We start from the raw sequence: 19,553 nt of genomic DNA, 5'->3' as shown, positions 1-19,553 counted from the left end.
ACTCTGATAGCTGCCAAAATTGTCACTGTAATATATTATTTCTTCTGATGAAAAGAGCCCAATGTTATTATCATACAGTATTAGAGCATAAGGTAGGTTATTCTATATCTTTAACAGATAGCAATTGCAAGAAAATGTTGTTTCCACTGCTTTCATAGTTTGACCTATCAAATATATTGTCTATTTTACATACTACACATACTACATATAAGTAGGATCTAAAAATGTGTGTGTGTGTGTGTGTGTGTGTGTGTGTGTGTGTGTTGAACCCACAAGTATTCTACCTCTAAGTTATGCCCATAGCACTTTTTTTTTTTTTTTTTTTTTTTTTTTGCGGATCTGGAGATGGAACCCAGGGGCATTCGACCTCTGAGCTACACATCCTGCCATATTTTTTATTCTTTATTTTGAAACAGAGTCTCTCTTAATCGCAGAGGGTCTCACTAAGTAGCTGAGGCTGTTTGTGAACTGTGATCCTTAGGTCTCAACCTCCTAAATGCTGGGATTACAAGTGCACGCCACCACACCAGGCTAGCACTTAAAAACAAAAAACAAACAACAACAACAAAAAAATTACAAGGTTTTGCTAGGTTGCTGGGAGTCTCCCTAAGTTACTGAGGCTGATCTTGAACCTGAGAGCCTCCCATCTCAGCCTCCTAAGTACTGGGGTTACAAACATGTGCCACATATCCTGCTTAAAATTTTTATTTTCTTTCTTTACTATTTTTTAATTGGATGCATAGTAATCGTACATCTTAATGAGGTACAAGATGGTAGAGACATACATACACACATCAATCATTTAGCTCTTCCCCAATTCCCACCCCATTCCATTTCCTCACCCTCCTTCTCATGTTCGGCTTAGTGAATGACTTTGATATGTTTGTCAATGTACATCATGCACATTAGGATGTTTCCCACTTCCTTCTACCCATCTCCCTCATTAGGTCGCCTTCTTTACTCAATTAATGTTTCTCCTTCTTTTTCTAGAGTCCCTTCTACATCTTATTTTGTTCCTAGCTCCCCCATATTAAGGAAAGCATGGACGTTTTACTTTTAAAAAGGTTAGAAAGGCTTGTGATAACTTCAAGTAAGTAATTTTCAACAACTAAAAATTTATCTAGGGATGTAAATAGGCTCCTCTGCTGATAATGAATTTTAGGATATCTTCATTGTGGAAATAAGTGCTAATTTTTATACAATATTCAGAAATTCTATAAATTTAAAAATTTCTATTTTCATTGGATAATGATTTAAAAAATTGATCAATAAAGGTTAAAAATAACTCTGAGTCTCAAAGTATGGCATTCAACTTGTTCAGAGTAAAACACCTAACATTAGATAGAGTGGTCTTTGTAAAACAACATGAAAGATAGATTAATGATTAATAGGCTTACACAAATGTGAGATAATTTTGCTAGAAAAAACTCATCATAGCATATCAAAATATAATATCACTACCATGACCATATTATTTGATAAGATAATAAGCTGTTTTGTTTATATCAGAATTAATTAATTATTTGTATGATGTATTTGTTTTGTCATCTGTTAACATATGGTAGCTGAAAACTAGCAGAAGTCTCCCAAGTTAAAAAAGAAAATGATTGAAGGTTTTTTTTTATTTTATTGTCTAATTTTTAATTTTTGTGTTTCTCATTTATTATTTTTTTATTGGTGCACTGTATTCATACATCATAGTGGAATACAAACTTTTGTAGACATACACGCACACATCGCTCAGTGAGCCCCCACCCGATCCCCACCCCATATATGATAGTTTCACCTAAAAAAAATAGAAAAAAATATTCTCTGGTAAGAAAGAAAGCAAAAAGAAATATTGAAATGTTATCTTTAAGCCATCAAAAGCTTGGTATCAGACAAAGGAAACTGTTACGTGAAATTATCATTTTTAATTTTGGATAAATTGCTATAATACTAGATGTCAACCACTAAGCCAAGATTGAAGTTTTTTCCTCAAAGTAAAATTCAGATACTTACTTGTCAGGTAAAACACAGCAATATTTTATTTTATCCATAGGAAAGTCAGACCACTTTATAAAATGTTAGTGATGCTTTGGGTGTAGTTTGTGCATCTAACTTATTTGCCACATTTTATAAATGAAGCATCCAAGTCCAAAAAAGTAAATGATCCACTGAATGACACCCTGCTATTAGTAAAGCTATGAGAACCAGGTCTCCAGCTGCCTGACTGGCTAACCTGCTTGCCTCCCTCCGCCCCTCGTTGCAGAACTTGTTCCGTATGGAACCTTTTCCCAACCATACACCCATTTTTGGTTATACATGGTACATGCATTTAGTTCACTAAGTACTTACATGTCTCTACAAAATTGGCAAAATTTTAACTATTAGTGTGTTCATTCTCCCAAGTAACAATTTTCCAAATTGTATTTTCACAAGTACAATTTAGAAAATACAATTTGGAAGATGTTATTAAGGGCTTTCTCCAAAGTCCTGCCTCTATCATTTCCTTACTGATTTTTGTGAATGGAAAATAAGCTCAGATCTGAGACAAATTGGGCTAATTTCTATTTGCTGTAAACACCTTCCAGAATCCTTAAAGCTAAAGATTGATCATATGGAATACGTTTGATCAAGGTGATACAAGAAGAATCTGTTCTAGAAAGCATTTAATTTTTGTAGAAAGTGACAGGGCTAAAGAAGAATATTTTTGAGAAGTCCAATCCTATTATTTCTTGGAATGTTGTCATATAAGAATATGAGGCCTAAGCCCAGTGTGGTGGCACACACCTGTAATCTCAGTACTTGGATTACAGTACAGGCTAAGAAAGGAGGATTGCAGGTTCATAGCCAGCCTCAGCAAATTGGTGAGGCTCTATGAAATTTAGTGAGACCCTATCTCAAAATAAAATAGGGCTGTGGATGTGGCTCCAATGTAAAATGTCCCTGAGTTCAATCCCCAGTACAGTAATAACATCATAATAATAATTATTAATAATATGAGACCTAGAATATCAGCAACCACCTTACCTCTACAAGGCAACTACCAAAAGATAAGATGAACAAATGAGAAACCTAAATAAAAGAAAGGAGGTCTTGATGGAATCACTAAATTTCTATACTCACCTAGAGCTACCTGCCTTCAGAGTCATGAATTTGTGAGATATTTAATGTCCTGGTTGCTTAGACCAATGTTAGGTGGGTACTCTGTTTCTTATTTTAAAAAGAGTAACTGATGAAGGCAATTGCATGATTTTACAGTTGGTCATTCCAATGTTTTAAAGTAGCATCTCACTTTTTGTATTAATTTTAATTTCTATGACAATAAGATTAAACATCTTTTTTTTTTGCAGTACTGGGATGGAACCTAGGGGTATTCTACTTTCAAGCTACACCCTCAGCCCTATTTTTTATATATTTTATTTTAAAACAGAGTCTCACTAAGTTGCAGAGGGTTTCACTAAGTAGCTGAGACTGTCCACGAACTGTGATTCTCCTATCTCAGCCTCCAAAATGCTGGGATTACAAGCGTGCGCCACCATGCCCAGCTTAAGCATCTCTATCTTGTCATTGTAAACTACTAAATTTTTATTGCTTATGAGCTTGAAAACCATCGCCTATTTTTCTATTATAAAATTGCTTAGATATTCTAGGTATTATTTTTGTCACCCATCTCTTAATTTTTATGTGCCATTCATTAAAAAGTAACTTAATTTTGATGAAATACAATTATTTTTATTTTTACCTATGCTGTTTTGGTCATGCATAAACTTTTCTTTCTCATTCGTGACCACAAAGATACTCATATATTTTATTCTGTTTTTGCCTACAGCTTCACCTGTCACCTTTACTTATTTAATATTAAAGGTTAATATGATGTTGGCTGTGGGCCTATTGTATATTGCCTTTATGATGTTCTGGGTATCTACCCAAAAGAATGGAAACCAAACTACCAAACTAATTAATGAGTATCTATGTTCATAGCTGCACAATTCACAATTGCCAAACTACAGAACCAGCCAAGGTGTCCATCAACAGATGAGTTGATTACAAAACTATGGGATATGTACACAATGGAATTTTACTCAGCTATAAAGAAAAACACAATTATGTCATTTACAGGGAAATGGATGGAAATAGAGAACATTAGGCTTAGTGAGATTAGTCAGTCACAAAAAATAAAAAATCAGGTGCTCTCCCTAATATGTGGAAGCTAGGGAGAAAATGGGTCATAGGAGGAACTCTTTTTTTTTTTTTTTTTTTTTTTTTGCCGTACTAGGGATGGAACTCAGGGCATTCTACTTTTGAGCTACACCTCCAGCCCTAATTTTATTCTTTATTTTGAAACAGGGTCTCACTGAGTTGCAAAGAGCCTCACCAAGTAGCTGACACTTCCACGAACCATAATCCTCCTATCTCAGCCTCCCAAATGCTGGGATTACAAGTGTGCGCCACCAAGCCCAGCTAGGAGGAAATCTTGTAGACAAAAGGGACACTATAGACGAGCAACAAAACAACCTGAGGGGTTTGGAAGGGAGAAAGAGGAAAATTCTTTAATGTATATGATGTATATTAACAAACATATCAAAGTCAATCATTAAGACAAACATGAGAAGGAGGGAGGGGGAAAGAAATAGGGTGGGAATTGTGTAAGGGCTATTTGGTGATGTGTACATGTATACTTCTACAATCTTGTACTCCATTAAGATGTTTGATTACAATGCATCAATAAAAAATTTTAAAAATATATTAAAGGTTCAAAGAGTATACTCTTGATTATGGTTTCAGGCAGGAATTATACTTTATTTTTCTCCATATAGTTAGTTTGTCCAATATCATCTTGGAATCTGTCAATTTTTAAATTCCCTAATAAATGATGTCATTGTGATTCTTCTCAATGTTTTCTTTTAAACATGACTTTGTTCTTTTTATATTTTATGTGGATCATATTGAAAATGGCACATACACACACAGTGCTTGGTGCCCCTTCCCCTGCTTCTTCTTTTCCCCCTCCCAAAAGTGAGTGTCCAGGTAGACCATACTATATTCACACTTATACACATATTCAAATGTAGCTCCTCCATTAATCTCTTGTCCTTCCTTTCTAGCTTTGTTGAGATTTCCCCTCCATTATCTAAACATGACTTTGTTCTGTCTCAATAATCTAAATAATATGCCTTATTACATGGTAGAGTGAAGACATCCTTTTAAATCAATCTAAAAATATATATTCTCTAATCATTTTTCTTTACTCATTTTCTTTACTTATTTTAAATATTGTTTTTACTCATTTTAGGATCAGTTTGTCAATTTTCTCAATACTATCCACTGCAGTGTTGATTAGATTGACATTACATATGCAGAAAAATTTGGAAAAAATTAATGTTATGTGTTTAAATTATATCATTTATAAATGTAGCTTAAGTCTCCATTTACTTAGTTTTTAAGCTTACCTTATTCTTTTTATTTTATTTGTTTTCATATTATTTATTTCCTTTTTAGCCATTATTAGTATTTTTTAAATATTCTTTTAAAAACACATTTCAGTGTTGCTATGAAATTTTCATGCATTATTTTATTAGGCAATTTCTTACATTGTTTTATTTTTATAGATATATTTAATTTTATATAATTTTCTTTCCATTCTTGGTTTAGAGAAACAGTCTTAAATTTTGTAACTACCCTTAACCTAATAATTTTGCTATAGTCTCATATTAGTTCTAATTATTAACTTAGTTTTGATGAATCTTCTACTAGATAATTTTCATCTGTAAGTGAAAATCACTTTGTGTTATTTATTTTAACTTTTATACATATTATTTATTTTCATTTTCTAATTTTTGGACAATACCATGAGCATTATTTTAACTAACATTAGTTATTTTAAAACATTATTACATTAGGATCTCAAAACAGTTTCAACAGTGATTACCTAGTCTATATAATTTTTATACAATAAGATTTTACCTTGCTGAAATGTATTTGGCAGTGTAGAGGAGAGCAAGAAGTAATTTAATGTTCATTAAAATAACTATGCAAGAAAACAAGTTAGCTGGCTGCAATTTCATAGTTGCCAACAGAAGACACAAAACCTTGTGGGTCAGAGACCATAACTTTAGCAATGGCCTGAGAATTCGTACTATGCTCCTTTTTCCTGCCCAAATTCCATAGGATATTTTAAGTGATAGGTCGAAATGTCCCATACGGTAAGATGTATCACAGGAGAGAACACCAAGGCATACTAAACCTGCCTCTTTTATAGCAAGCAGTAAGAAGGACTGTACTTTACAGAGAGAACAGATGCACTGCTGGATTTTGTAATAGATTTCTTCAAGACATTACTTCATTTTCAGAATTTATAGTTGTGTAAACAACCCTGAGAAATAGCCTATTCTGTTTAGATATAGAATGTCCCCTAAATAGCTCATCTATTAATATTCAGTTTATATAATTAAGTCAAAAGTGTTATAATTCATTCAGTAGACAAATCTATTTTAATAGATTTACTGGGTGGTAAGCTAGGCAGCTGAGTGTGGCTAGAGAAGTTGGGTCCCTGGGGCATGTGACCTTAGGGACTGTGCTTTTTTCTTTGAATATCCTTGCTTGCTTACTACCCTACTTCTGGCCTCTATGATATGAGAAAAGAGCTCTTGCTCTCTCCCTCTCTCTCTGATTCTTGCTGCCATGCCTTGAGCTTCACAGATCCAGTCTGACATGGACTGAACCTCTAAATCTCCAAACAACTGTGAACAACTAAATATTCCTTTCTCTATGTTGTATGGTCAGTTGTTTTGTATTACAGCAGCCAGAATGTTGGTTAAGACATAGAGCCCAAGTGAAAAACCAAAAAAAGTCACGTAATTTTGGTAAACTTAAAAAGGAGACACAATTACAAATTGTTTTCCTTCACTCTATTATTGCAGCTCTTTTTTTCATATTTATTTTTAATAGGTGCACTGTATTCATACATCATAGTGGGATACATACTTTTGTAGACATACATGCACACATTGCCCAGTCATCCCCCACCCAATCCCCACCCCGTTCTCTCCCTATCCCCCCCTCCTATGCTTGGCTTAGTAGTTGACATCTAGTATTATAGCAATTTATCCAAAACTAAAAATGATAATCTCACATAACAGTTTCATTTGTCTGATACCAAGCTTTTGATGACTTAAAGATAACATTTCAATATTTCTTTTTGCTTTCTTTCTTACCAGAGAATCTATTTTTTTCTATTTTTTAGGTGAAACTATCATATATTTATATATTTATTTTTCAGAAAAAAAAATCTATCCTAATATGGAATATGGACTCTAGGTACCCACAACGATCTTGAAAAAGAACAAAGCTAGAAGATATATATTTTCTGATTTCAAACCATATAAAGCTACAATAATTGAAACAGTGTAGTACTATTCTAAAGGCAGATATATAAACCATTGGAGTTAAATAAAAGCCTAGACCTAAATTCTTCCCTATATTGTCAAGTTATTTTTGACAAGGTTTCCACGAACATTTGGTGGTAGAAATAATAATCTTTTAACTAAATATTGTTGAAAAATAATAATTACATGGAAAATAATAAAATTGGACCCTTACCTAATCCCATATACAAATATTAACTCAAAATAGATAAAAGACCTAAATATAAATCTTAAGACTATAAACTTTTAGGAGAAAATCTGGGTCATAAAACCTCACAACATTGAAATTGGCAGTGATTTCTTGGTTATGATTTCAATGGCACAGGCAACAGAAGAGTATACAAACTCCCTAAAAAATAAAAAAACATATTGTATATCCAAAGACAATGTAAACAGAGTTAAGAGTTACTAATAGAATGGGATAATATATTTCCAAATGCTATACCTGAAGGTATATTAATATTCCAACTAGAAATCCTAAAAATTAACAACAATAAAGGCAAACAATACCCTTTAGAGATAGGTAACAGACTAACATAAATAATGAATCTCCACAGATAACCAATCTTAGTTGTCTGTTGGATGGAAAATCTTGTTTCTCTGGTTCTGATGTGTGTTACCTATTTCTTCTTTGTAGTTAATCTCTTTGAGTATTTTCTCTAGTGCTGGTTTTGAAGACATAAATTCCTTCAGTTTCTGTTTGTCATGGAAGCTTCTTATTTCTCCATCTAATTTGATAGAAAGTTTTGCTGGGTAGGAAATTTTTGGCTGGAAGTTGTTTTCTTTCAAAATTGGGAATATGTTACTCCAAGCCCTTCTGGCTCTCATAACTTGGTTTGGGAAGTCTGGAGTGATTCTAATTGGTTTGCCTCTGAATGTCACTTGGCCCTTTGCTTTTGTTGCCTTTAAGATTCTCTGCTTGGCTTCCACATTGGTCATTTTGACAATTATGTGGCATGGGGATCCTCTTCTCCGATCCTGTCTAAAGGGAGTTCTATAAGTTTCCTGGACCTGCGTATCGACCTCTTGCTCTATGTCTGGAAAATTTTCTGCTATTACTTCCTTGAAGAGATTGTTGATCCCTTTGGTTTCACTTTCTTTTCCCTCCTCTATTCCAATTATTCTTAGGTTAGCTCTCTTAAAATGGGCCCATATTTCTTCAATATCAGATTCCTGCTGTCGGATATTTTTTCCTAGATTAGAAACTATGCGTTCATTTTTGGAATGATCATCTTCTAAGAGCGAGATTCTGTTCTCTATGTGGTCTAATCGGTTGTTTGTGCTTTGAATTGAGGCCTTTACTTCATTAATTGCATCCTTTATCTCTTTTTGGCTCTCTCTGAGTTCTTTTCGAAGCACCTCTATTATTTCTACAGTTATTTTCCTGATTTGATCTTCTAGAAATCTCTGATTTTCTGTTTTATCGGGTTCTGATGTTGTGGGGTTGTGAGCATTCATTGCTCCAGTATTATTCCTCTTTCCCATGATTTCGGAAGTTTGTGCCTTCTCTGGGTTCTTCCCTTGGGTCACTATGACTTCACTTAAGGTGCTCTGGATCTCGAGTCAGTAGTATCTCAGATCCCACTACTCCTTTACTGGGTTGTATCACAGAGTCTCCGACCCAGAGAGTCGATAGAGGCTGCTTTAGACTGTGGGTGGTGCCAGGTTGCAAGTTCTCCTATGGTGTGATATCACTGCCACCGCCCCTCTCCCACTGGGTCAAGTCCCAGTGAGTACAGTACTGGGATTTCTCCACTGTGGCCCACAATTTGACTCACTGTTCTTGAGTACGCAGATGTAGCTCTACTGAATTCGGTGTTGCTGCTGCCGGTGGCAATTATGCGCCGCTGCTACGCCCTCGGCTGTTGGGCTGGCGTTTTTTTTTTCTTGGTTTTGATTTCCACTCTGAATCACTGCAGCGTGTGCTGAGCTCAGACACTGGGAGCTTTAGTTGTCCTCTGCGCCGAGAAATCCGCCTGGCTGTTCCGCAGCGGCTCCCCTCGGCTTGCTGTGGCCGTCCCGTGAATTCGCAGGTGCCTCCGGCAGTATGGCACTGCTGCCGCGTCTGCCGCATCCTTGGGCGTGAGGATCTCCTCTGTGGCTCTGTTCTCAGTCCGCTTTCTCTCTGGAGCCTGGTGATATTTTTTGTTTCTCTGGTGATGTTGTTTTCTGGCTTTGAAAGGCGCTGATTTTGTGGTAATGGATATTTGTTGTTAGCGGGGCTCTTAAGCCCCGCTTTTCTTGGTCGCCATCTTCCCAGAAGTCTATTATTGCAGCTCTTAAATGAAATGATACAAATTTAAATTTTTTTTGCTAAGGAGAATATTAACTTGGGTTTTTTTGTTACATCAAATCTATAATTCCAGAATGCTTTCTTCTATTTATTTTTAAGAGATTTATCATAAAGATGTGTTAGATATTTTAAAGTGCTTTTGTTCTATCTATTGAAATAAGCATGTAATTTTCTTTTTTAATCCATTAAAGTGATAAATTATAGGCATAAAGTGAATGCTTAACAACTTTTATATTTGAAAAATAAACTGTTTTATGACAGTATGATTTTTACACATTTCTTTATTTACTTAAATAATATTTAACTTCATATTTTTGTACATACATTTAAAGTTAAGTGTGCCTATAATTTTCTTATCATAGACTATCATTTGCTCTAGCAATTAAGGTTACCCTTACTTGAAATAAGTGAGCTTTCTCTCATTTTCTATTTTGTAGAATAGTCTGTTTCTTTATTGTTTGGTTGCATACAATCATGAAACTATAAGAGTTTTAGTCTATAGGATGCGGTTGTGGTTTGTTGGGATTTTATTTCTGAATTTTGTTACTGAGAAGACCCTGACCATCATTTCAATTTTTTAAAATGGTTATTAGTTAAGGCAATTTTTATTTTTTCCCTAAGAAACCTTGTATACTCTGTCAAAGCTAGAACTAATTAATGCAGACTTCAGTACATTTTTAAAGTGTATTTTATAGTTTTTCTCCTTTTCAGTATGTGTAATTTAGGTATCCCTTTTATTCTTTAGTACATCAAGTTCTGCTTTTATTTTTCTACTTCTTGTTTCTTTAGTTTTATTCAGTTGCTCTTATTTTAGTGTCTTATGTTGAGTGTTAACTCACTGTTTTTAGTTATTGCTATTACACATCAAAAGCTATAAATTTACTTATAAATACTAGTTTAGTTACATCTCACAAATTCTGAAAGATACTCTATTATTGAATTTCAAGCAGAACTTATTTGTTGTTTTCTTTATGTATATCTCTTTTTCCAAAGTGCTGACAAGTTTTAATCCTCAACATTAAGACATTTTGCTTTGTAGCCTTCATATTTTTAACATTAAGACCCACCCAAAATAGTCTATAAGGTATTGGTTCATTCTTTTTGAAATATCCCTTGTGGCCTAAAACATGGTTGAATCATAGTAGGCTGAAAAATAAAGCATATTCTCTTTGGGGTAGAAAGTTATTTCTATTGAGTATATAAATCAAATCTACTTTTAGTCTGATTGACCCTAAGATTTAATAAATATATGTTCAAACTTTATAACATTATTAATGCATTGTAATTATACATCATAGTGTGATTCCAAGTGATACAAACATATGTGCATGCATCACTTGGTATATTTTCTTCTGCATCCGAATACCTCATGCTCCTCTCCTCATTCCCCATATATGTTAGTGGCATTGGTAGCCTTAATATACCTTAATATAGAGATAAAGCATTATTTATATTGTTTCATCTCAGTATCCTTTATTCCCTTCCTACCTCTCTTCCTCAATTCCTTTTCACTATACCTCTGGTCTCTCTCCTTATTTATTCCAAGTTACTTCTGTTTCCTATTTTTTTCTTTAGTTTCCATATATGAAAGAAAGCATAGATATAATTAAAAACATCCCCCAAATTTTTAATTTCTGAGTATCATTTTATATTACTGTATATGTTTCTTTGTTTTCAAGCTATTATTTATATAATTGGCATGTGTTATAGAAAATGAATGACTCTTAGGTACATTTTGGTTCATGATCATTTTATCTGTTTAATTATTTACTTCTAGAACATAAAATTAATGAATATTTATTTAAGATGATCAATGAATTGAATAAGGATTATATTCCCACATCTTTATAGACCTAATATGTAGCATTGAATACCTTTTTTGTGTCCTTAGTATTTTTTCTCTTTTCCTTTTTTAGTACTCGATAGTCTGGTGGCATCCTCTTCCAAACTAATCAATAAATATGTGAAACATGACATAAATGAATTCTGAAAGTAATTTAAGAGTTAAGTCCAAAACTATAGCTATCATAGAGAGTTTCAAATAGTCCACAACACTCCATTCTAACACCTTATATTCACTTCCAAGGACTATATCCTCCTCCACTGTAGTTATCACTATAAAAGAATCTTTCAAGTGCTCTTATCAAGGTTTCTATATGGTTGGGCTGATGGCTTTGAACAATAGTGGCAATTTGTAATATAGTAGCTTCTTTCTCCAATACTCAGAAAATAAAAGCATACAAAAACTATTTCTCCTGATGCAGGTTAGGATCAAATGAAAGAAAAGAGAATTTAGTCCAAACTATGAGAACTACACTTTCTCTCACAAATTTCTAATACAAAAATGCTTCTGAGGTCTATTTCTACATGTGTTTTGTTATATAAGAACACACAAGAAAGTACACAAAATTTTGCACTTAAGCATTTCATGCCATGTGTAGTTGGAGATTGCAAATAATAAATATTACTTTTTTAATAAAGCTATGAAGTAACCAGATATGAGTGGTGTAGTTTAAAAACTACTGTAATCAAATAATTGTTATCTATTATTTTAGCACATGTACTTTTAATTTTCCTATAAGAAACAACTCAAATTGCATTTGGAATACATGCAAATCATAAATAGCAAATATTATTTTTAAAAACTAAGATCAACTTTCCCATCAAATAAACTTTTAATAGTATATTGAATACTTGAGAATTAATTATCTTATAGATCAATTATTATTTTCTTTGAGTCTGTTTTTGATAGAATTTTAAGTTCCTATAAATTAAAACTATGCAAAATCACTTTAATAGATTAGATCAGTCATTACAGATTATGTACCAATATAACAACTATTATTCACTTATGAGCAACTTACAAACTACTATACCAAGTAATAAAAAGCCAGGATTGCCGGGCGTGGTGGCGCATGCTTGTAATCCCAGCATTTGGGAGGCTGAGATAAGAGGATCATGGTTTGTGGCCAGCCTCAGCTACTTAGTGAGGACCTTTGCAACTCAGTGAGTTTCTGTTTCAAAATAAAGAATAAAACATAGGCTGGGGATATAGCTCGGAGGTAGAATGCCCCTGGGTTCCATCCCCAGTGCTGCAAAAAAAGAAAAGAAAAAAAGACACATGATCCCTCCCTGTGCACAGAAAGTTCACACTCTAGAAGCTGTACAAGGTGTGGCATTTAGTAGTGAGAATACAATCATAAGGGTAGCAAGTGATCTGATCAATGTTTTCTTTTCAGAACTAGTAATTCCCTTTTTCTTTCACCACTCCTCTCTTGCCTTCTGAGATTGGATATGTTTCTCCCCACCCAGAGCCTCATAGAAATTAGGTACCAAGGAAAGGGATTTTAAAAAGTTTTGAACTGGTGCAAACAAAGGACTAATTCATACTGTAAACAGTGGACTTGGAAACCATTTATGATGATATGAGTCAGGCTTTCGGTTTTTGTTTGTTTAGAATTTTTTTTTTTTTAGCTTGTTAATTTGCTTGCTTTTTTTTTTTTTTTCATCCTAGATTAGCTAAAACTTCCATGGTCTGAAAAGTGAGGTGAACCTTCTAAAGAAAACAAAGTATTTTAAGAAAAAGCCATGACTACATTGCAACATCTCAAAAAAGGGTTAGCCTAAATTAACAGGAGGCTGCAGGCATTGATATGCCTCCTGTCTAAGTTTGGGAACTCAGCACTCTAGAATTGATTTGGACCCTGCTTCCCTCAGGAATACTGGAAGGTGATCGTTAAGTGCTGCCTCAGAGATTCTTCATCTCACCACAGTAAGGAAACCTGAGTCCGCAACCAAGACCCTACATGATATGCCAGGTGTAGACTCTACATATCATGTAGACCCTGCATGATATGCCAGCTGCCTCTGGAAACTCTCTCCATGTCTCCTGCTGCACCAGACCACTTATGGAGCAGACAAAGTTCCTTGTTCCGTCCAGAGAACAGAAATGGAGTATGAGAAAGTGCGTGTCAACAGGCCTCACACCATCTTGAGGAAGTAACAAGCTAATGCCACAGAGGGATACAGCCTTAACCAGAAGGTTGAATTAAAAGAGGCTGGAGACCTTAAGGGATCTCAACAAGAACAGATGCAAATAATGGAGTTCTTGATTCTGCAGCTCCTGCTTCTCGGTCCTGTCCCCAGCCTTACAACCTCCAACCATCGTACTATTTTAAATATCTAGGAGCACAGTGGAGGAAAAGAAAAAACTAAATTAATGAGTTTGTACTTAAAATCACTGAGAAAATTTAGAATACATTTATCATTCTTTCTTGGGGTATAAAAGAAGTGAAGAACATAGAAACAAAGTGATGCTATGGAAACAGAATCTTTCTGTCCTCCTAAAATCTGTGCATATTTGAGGAGTGAAATGAGAACAATTGTTCAAAATACTTAATACATCCCCTTTGGCCCCAAACTGTAAAGAATCTGAAATTTTACTTTCCCTCCAAGTTAGCTTGCCACAGTTACATGGATGCCAATAAAAGGCATAAGTCTCAGGTCAGGGATGAATGAGTACTTATCACCCACAGCAATAACAGTGGCACAGATATCAGCATTTCAATGCTTGTTCCTTGAGCCCCAATTTCCACAGGGCAACAATAAGTGAGCCAAATTGGGCCAGTAATGGGTTGCATTATAGGTGGACAACCTTAAATTTAGAAAAGCTGGATCTTTTGTAATGAGCAACAAATATACTTGCCCTTTGCTCTGGAAAGACATGCTATTGCTATTTTCCAGGGCTAGTCACTCTTAATCATCCCCAAAAGAGAATTCAGCACAAAGGACAACCAGCACTCACTGGCAGGCTGTGCAGAAACTTACATCCATAGAAATTTACCTTCTAACACCATACCTTGCAAGAGGAAAGTAAATATTGAATATTTCTATAATTATTGTCTTTAGAAAACAGTAAACAAGATGTGATCTCCCTACTCTATCAATATTCCTTAACATAAAATATACCTTTAGTCTAAAGTTTTCATTAATGTTTGACTCAATAAATATAAAATTGAAGGCTTCTTCATGGGCATAATTTAAAAGTAACTAAGTTGACTAGAGAAGTTTTTAATCTATGAGTTAGATAGTCCATGAAAATTGAAAACATTTATGTGATTTACATCTTTCTTTGAACAGAGGGAAAGAAGACCTTAAGAAGTTTTCCATCACTTAGATGAAACTGTTGCCCTACCTAAAACTGTATTATCATTATTTCAAAAGGATACTTCATTGGTTTAATTACAATATATAGATTTTTTTGCCTCCTCTATATGTCCTGAATGTGTTAGCGAGATGTTTCTTTAATAATCAAAGAAACTGCAAGCCAGGATGATTTAGATACATGTATATAGTTTTCTGACATGGAAGTATTAGTTTTTAAAAGGAAATAAATTCCTGTGCCTTAGAACTACTAATTGTGTGCATTTTTCTGGGTTCATTTGCTCTCTTTAAAAAAGTAAGTATGGCAGGAATGTTTCCATAATAAAACCTGAGTATTCTTAAATATAAGCATATTCTCTCTCTCTCTCTCTCTCTCTCTCTCTCTCTCTCTCTCTCTCTCTCTCTCTCTCTCTCTCTTTCTCTCTCTCCCTCCCTCTCTCCTCTCTCTCTCTCTGTACTTTTATTGGTGCATTGTAATATTGTAATTGAATTATGCATGCACAGTGTGTTTCCCGCTGAATCCCTTGCTGTCTCCCCATAAATCTTAGTGAGCTTGGTAATGTTGCTTTTTTATATAGACAACCTATTATTTGAACTGTTTCATTTTTCAGGCCTCATTTTACTCCTTCCCCCCTTTCTCTCCCAATAACCTTCTTATATTGTACTGGTCTCTCTCATTTATGTGAAGTCCCTTTTGTTTGCTATTTTCTCTTTGGTTTCCACATATGCAAGAAAACATACAAATCTTGACTTTCTGAGGCTGGCTGATCTCATTTAGCATAATATTCTCTAGTTCAATCCAGATTCTTTCAAGTGGCATGATTTTGTTCTTTAGGGCTGACTAAAATTCCATTGTGTGCCTACATTTTATCTTTCATCTGTTGACAGACATAGAGATTGTTTTCATAATTTGGCTATTGTGAACTGTGCTATAAACATGGGCATGTATTGTATCACAATATCATTCTGACTTTAATCATTTTAGAAAGAAAACAAGGAATGGTATTGCTGCATATTCTGGTGGTTTCATTCCTAGTGTTTTGAGGAATCTCCACACTGATCTTCATAATGGTTATACTAATCTAGAATCCCATCAATAGTGTATAAGAATTTTTATTTCCCCACATTCTCACCAGTGTTTATTATTGTTTTTATTTTTGATGATTTCCATTCAAAGTGGAGTTGGATAGAATCTTACTGTTGTTTTGGAGTCAATTCAAGATGAATCAAAGTCCCAGAACTTAAAACAGAAATTTATCAATTACTTAGAAGAAAACAGGACTAATTCTTCAACATACAGGTACTGGCAAAGATTTCTTCAATAAGAACCCCAATGCTCAAGAAATAAAATAAAACCTATATGCAATAAATGGGATAGCATGAAATTGAAAGCTTCTGTATAGCAAAGGAAACAATCAAGAGTTTGAAGAGAGGGCTTACAAAATGGTAGAAAGTCTTTTCCTTTCTTTAAGATAATCTAGTTGCTTGTTCTCACTTGTTAATTATCATTTTCTGCCAACAGGGCCAAGGATAAAAATTTCAAAGATATGTATAATAAAATTAATAGTCTGTTTTGGCCCAAACTTAAATATGGCATCAATATCTACAGTAGGTACAGGAGATTTCATGAAGAATAGAGAAAAAAGGGTTATGTAATTATTATATAACTTGGAAATCAAAACTAGTCTTCTGCATTTTTAACAATTCTGTAAAATGAAAACCTAAGAACTGTCCCAAATTGTTTCAGCTGAATTTCTAGTCCTCTAATAGAATAATGTATTATTTGGTCTTTGAAAAAATATTTTATATAAAGATATAATGTTCCCAGGGTGAACATCGATAACATGTTCTTTACAGTTCACTTTAAATTATGCTTTTAATAAGAGCTATTAATAAAATTAACTTAAAAAAACTCTTTATTTTAAAATAAATGTAGTTTGGCCTAAAATAAGGTCTTTTAAAAAAGTATCAATTCAGCCAGGCATGGTTGCTTGGCTTATAATCCCAGCATTTGGGAGGCTGAGACAGGAGGATCATGGTTTGTGGACAGCCTCAGCTACTTAGTGAGGCCCTTTGCAACTCAGTGAGACTCTTTTTCAAAAATAAAGAATAAATAGGGCTTGGGGTATAGCTCATAGGTAGAATGCCCCTGGGTTCCATCCCCACTACTACAAAAAAGTATCAATTCTATAGTAGTAAAACAAATATTTACCCAGGAGAAGCAAAAAAAGTTTAAGTGTTTAATGAAATATGATGTCTTTAATAAATAATTAATAAATATGACACATTGATTATAAGTTTATATTTATCAAAATTTTTAAAAAGAAAACCCAATGATTATAATAATTTTCAATGTTCTTATTCTTCCAAAGACAATTTAGATTTTTGTAATTACCCAAGGTCTCAATTCTTAGCAAAACAACATGTATCTATAAATGTAAAGGATACAAAAGATTTAGCTGAGATAATCATATAATGTCCCCGGAAACATTTTTAAAATAATCCCAATGTTTTTATTATTATTTTGATTTTAATGTTGTTCTTACTCTCAAAATCAAAATTCAGAATATATTGAAAATTTTATTTATATTTTCTTGATTTAGTGTGATGAATGACTTGCATAAATGGGTATAGCATTCAAAACTTTTAAAGATACTTCAAATTCTACAAAAAAATGTGTCTATACATATGCTAATAAATTGCTTTTATTGGCCTGAAATATTGACAGATATTGGTGTCATCATGTTTAAAAATGAAAGAAAAAGTGATCTAATTGCAATTCATTAAAAAATAATACAAAAGCAGAGCTAGTATTTTTCTTTCTAAATTGGGGGCTGTATATCAACATCAGTGAGGTGATCCACATCAAGATTTCTTAAATTGTAAAAAATATTAAGTATAAATGGTAGATTTCTGAAATTTTATTTTAAAACTGTAAACTTGAAAAATATTCAGTGTTGTGGATTGAATTGTGCCTCTTCCCCTACCCCACATTCATATGTTGAAGCTCTAGTTTTCAGTTGCTATATTTAGTAATTTATTTATTATCTTTAAAAAGGTAATAAAAGTTTAACTTGTGAGGTCATACATGTGAAGCACTAATCAGTATGAGCGGTGTACATATCAGAAGAGGAAGAAAATTATAGGTTCATAGCCAACCTCAGCAACTGAAATAGGCCTCTGCAATTTAGTGAGAACCTGTTTCAAAATTAAAATTAAAATAGGACTGGGGGTATAGCTCAGAAGTAAAACGCCCCTAAGTTTAGTCCCAGTAACACACACACATACACACACACCACCACCGCCACTACCACCACCACCACCACCACCACCACCACCACCACCACCACCACCAAAAAAGAAAAGAGGAAAAGACATCAGAACTGGATTCATCCAAAGAAAGCCCTGAAAGGGACAGAGCAAGCAGGAAACCTTCTGCAAGTTGAGGATACAAATATCAGGAGAAAAGAAACCCACCAATGCCTGGTACACCTGAGAGTTGAGAGTGGGCATCCCACCCGATGCAGCCAGTCCATGTCTATTCTTAAATCTGTGGATGCTGTGAAAAGAATACAGTCTCATTTGGGAATAGTTTCTAATACAGAAGACAAGTAAACCATGTAGGCTCGTTGTCTGCATATAAGCAAAAAACACATAAAACTAATCTTAAGGGATAGAGAGAGAAGACTGAAGCAGACATGGAGAGGTGAGATAAAGAGAGAGAAAGACACTCTAAGTTTTGGTATAATCTTGGCAAAAAAAAAAACTCAATAAATATGTAGTAAATGAGTGCAAAAATGAGAGAAACTCCAAATAGCTTTTTAGATCCTGACTTCAGTATCTTCCTAAATGTTGTAATACTGAAGAGACTTAGCACTATGACAACTTTTAAAGTCAACAACATATGTTTAGTTCTTTATGATGCCAAACATGTTTCTAATAAGGGATTCCTTCTATTTCTCCCAGGAAAATAGAAATGGGTTCTTGAGGAACCTGTATTTATGTAACAATAGACTTTATATTTCAGCTGGATCACTTTTTGTTTTCACCAAAGATCAGAAAAGAAATACAGTTTGTTCTTATACATCTACTCAGGTCAAATTCAGCCAAATTCAGCTAAAGAAATCAATGAAGTAACATTTACAAATCCCTTTCAATTTTAAGTAGATAGAAGAGGCACTTTGCTTCTATATTACTTTATACATTGGCACCAAATATTCCCAATATGATTTAAGCACATTTACCTACAGAGGGATTATACTTAGAAAATTAAACATGCCCATAAATAGTATATCTACATTTGTTACTTATGCATCCATTTGTTATCCATTTCAAAAAAAATATATTTTATAGAAAAAATTGTGTAACTATGGGGTCTTCCTCAAGCAAAATCAATGAAATGGCAATAGAACTATTCTATTTTACCTCTGAGTAAATGTTTCATGCTTATTCTAAATAATATATCCACCTTCCTGATATCTCCTGCACTATTATATATAGGTTATACTGAGTATCATTTGGCAATTTATGGCAACAGTTCTCAGCTAGGAACCATTTTGTCTACAAAGAGACCTTGGCAACATCTTGATATATTTTTGGTAGTCCCAACTCAGGAAGAAGTTGGCACTACTGGTGAACAGTGGACAGAGTCCAGAGAAGCTGCCGAACATCCAACCAAGCACAGAATA

The sequence above is a fragment of the Muscardinus avellanarius genome (genome assembly GCF_963383645.1).
Source record: "Muscardinus avellanarius genome assembly, chromosome: 8".
In the NCBI taxonomy this organism is placed as follows: domain Eukaryota; kingdom Metazoa; phylum Chordata; class Mammalia; order Rodentia; family Gliridae; genus Muscardinus; species Muscardinus avellanarius.
Note: the sequence above shows the minus strand (reverse complement) of the source record.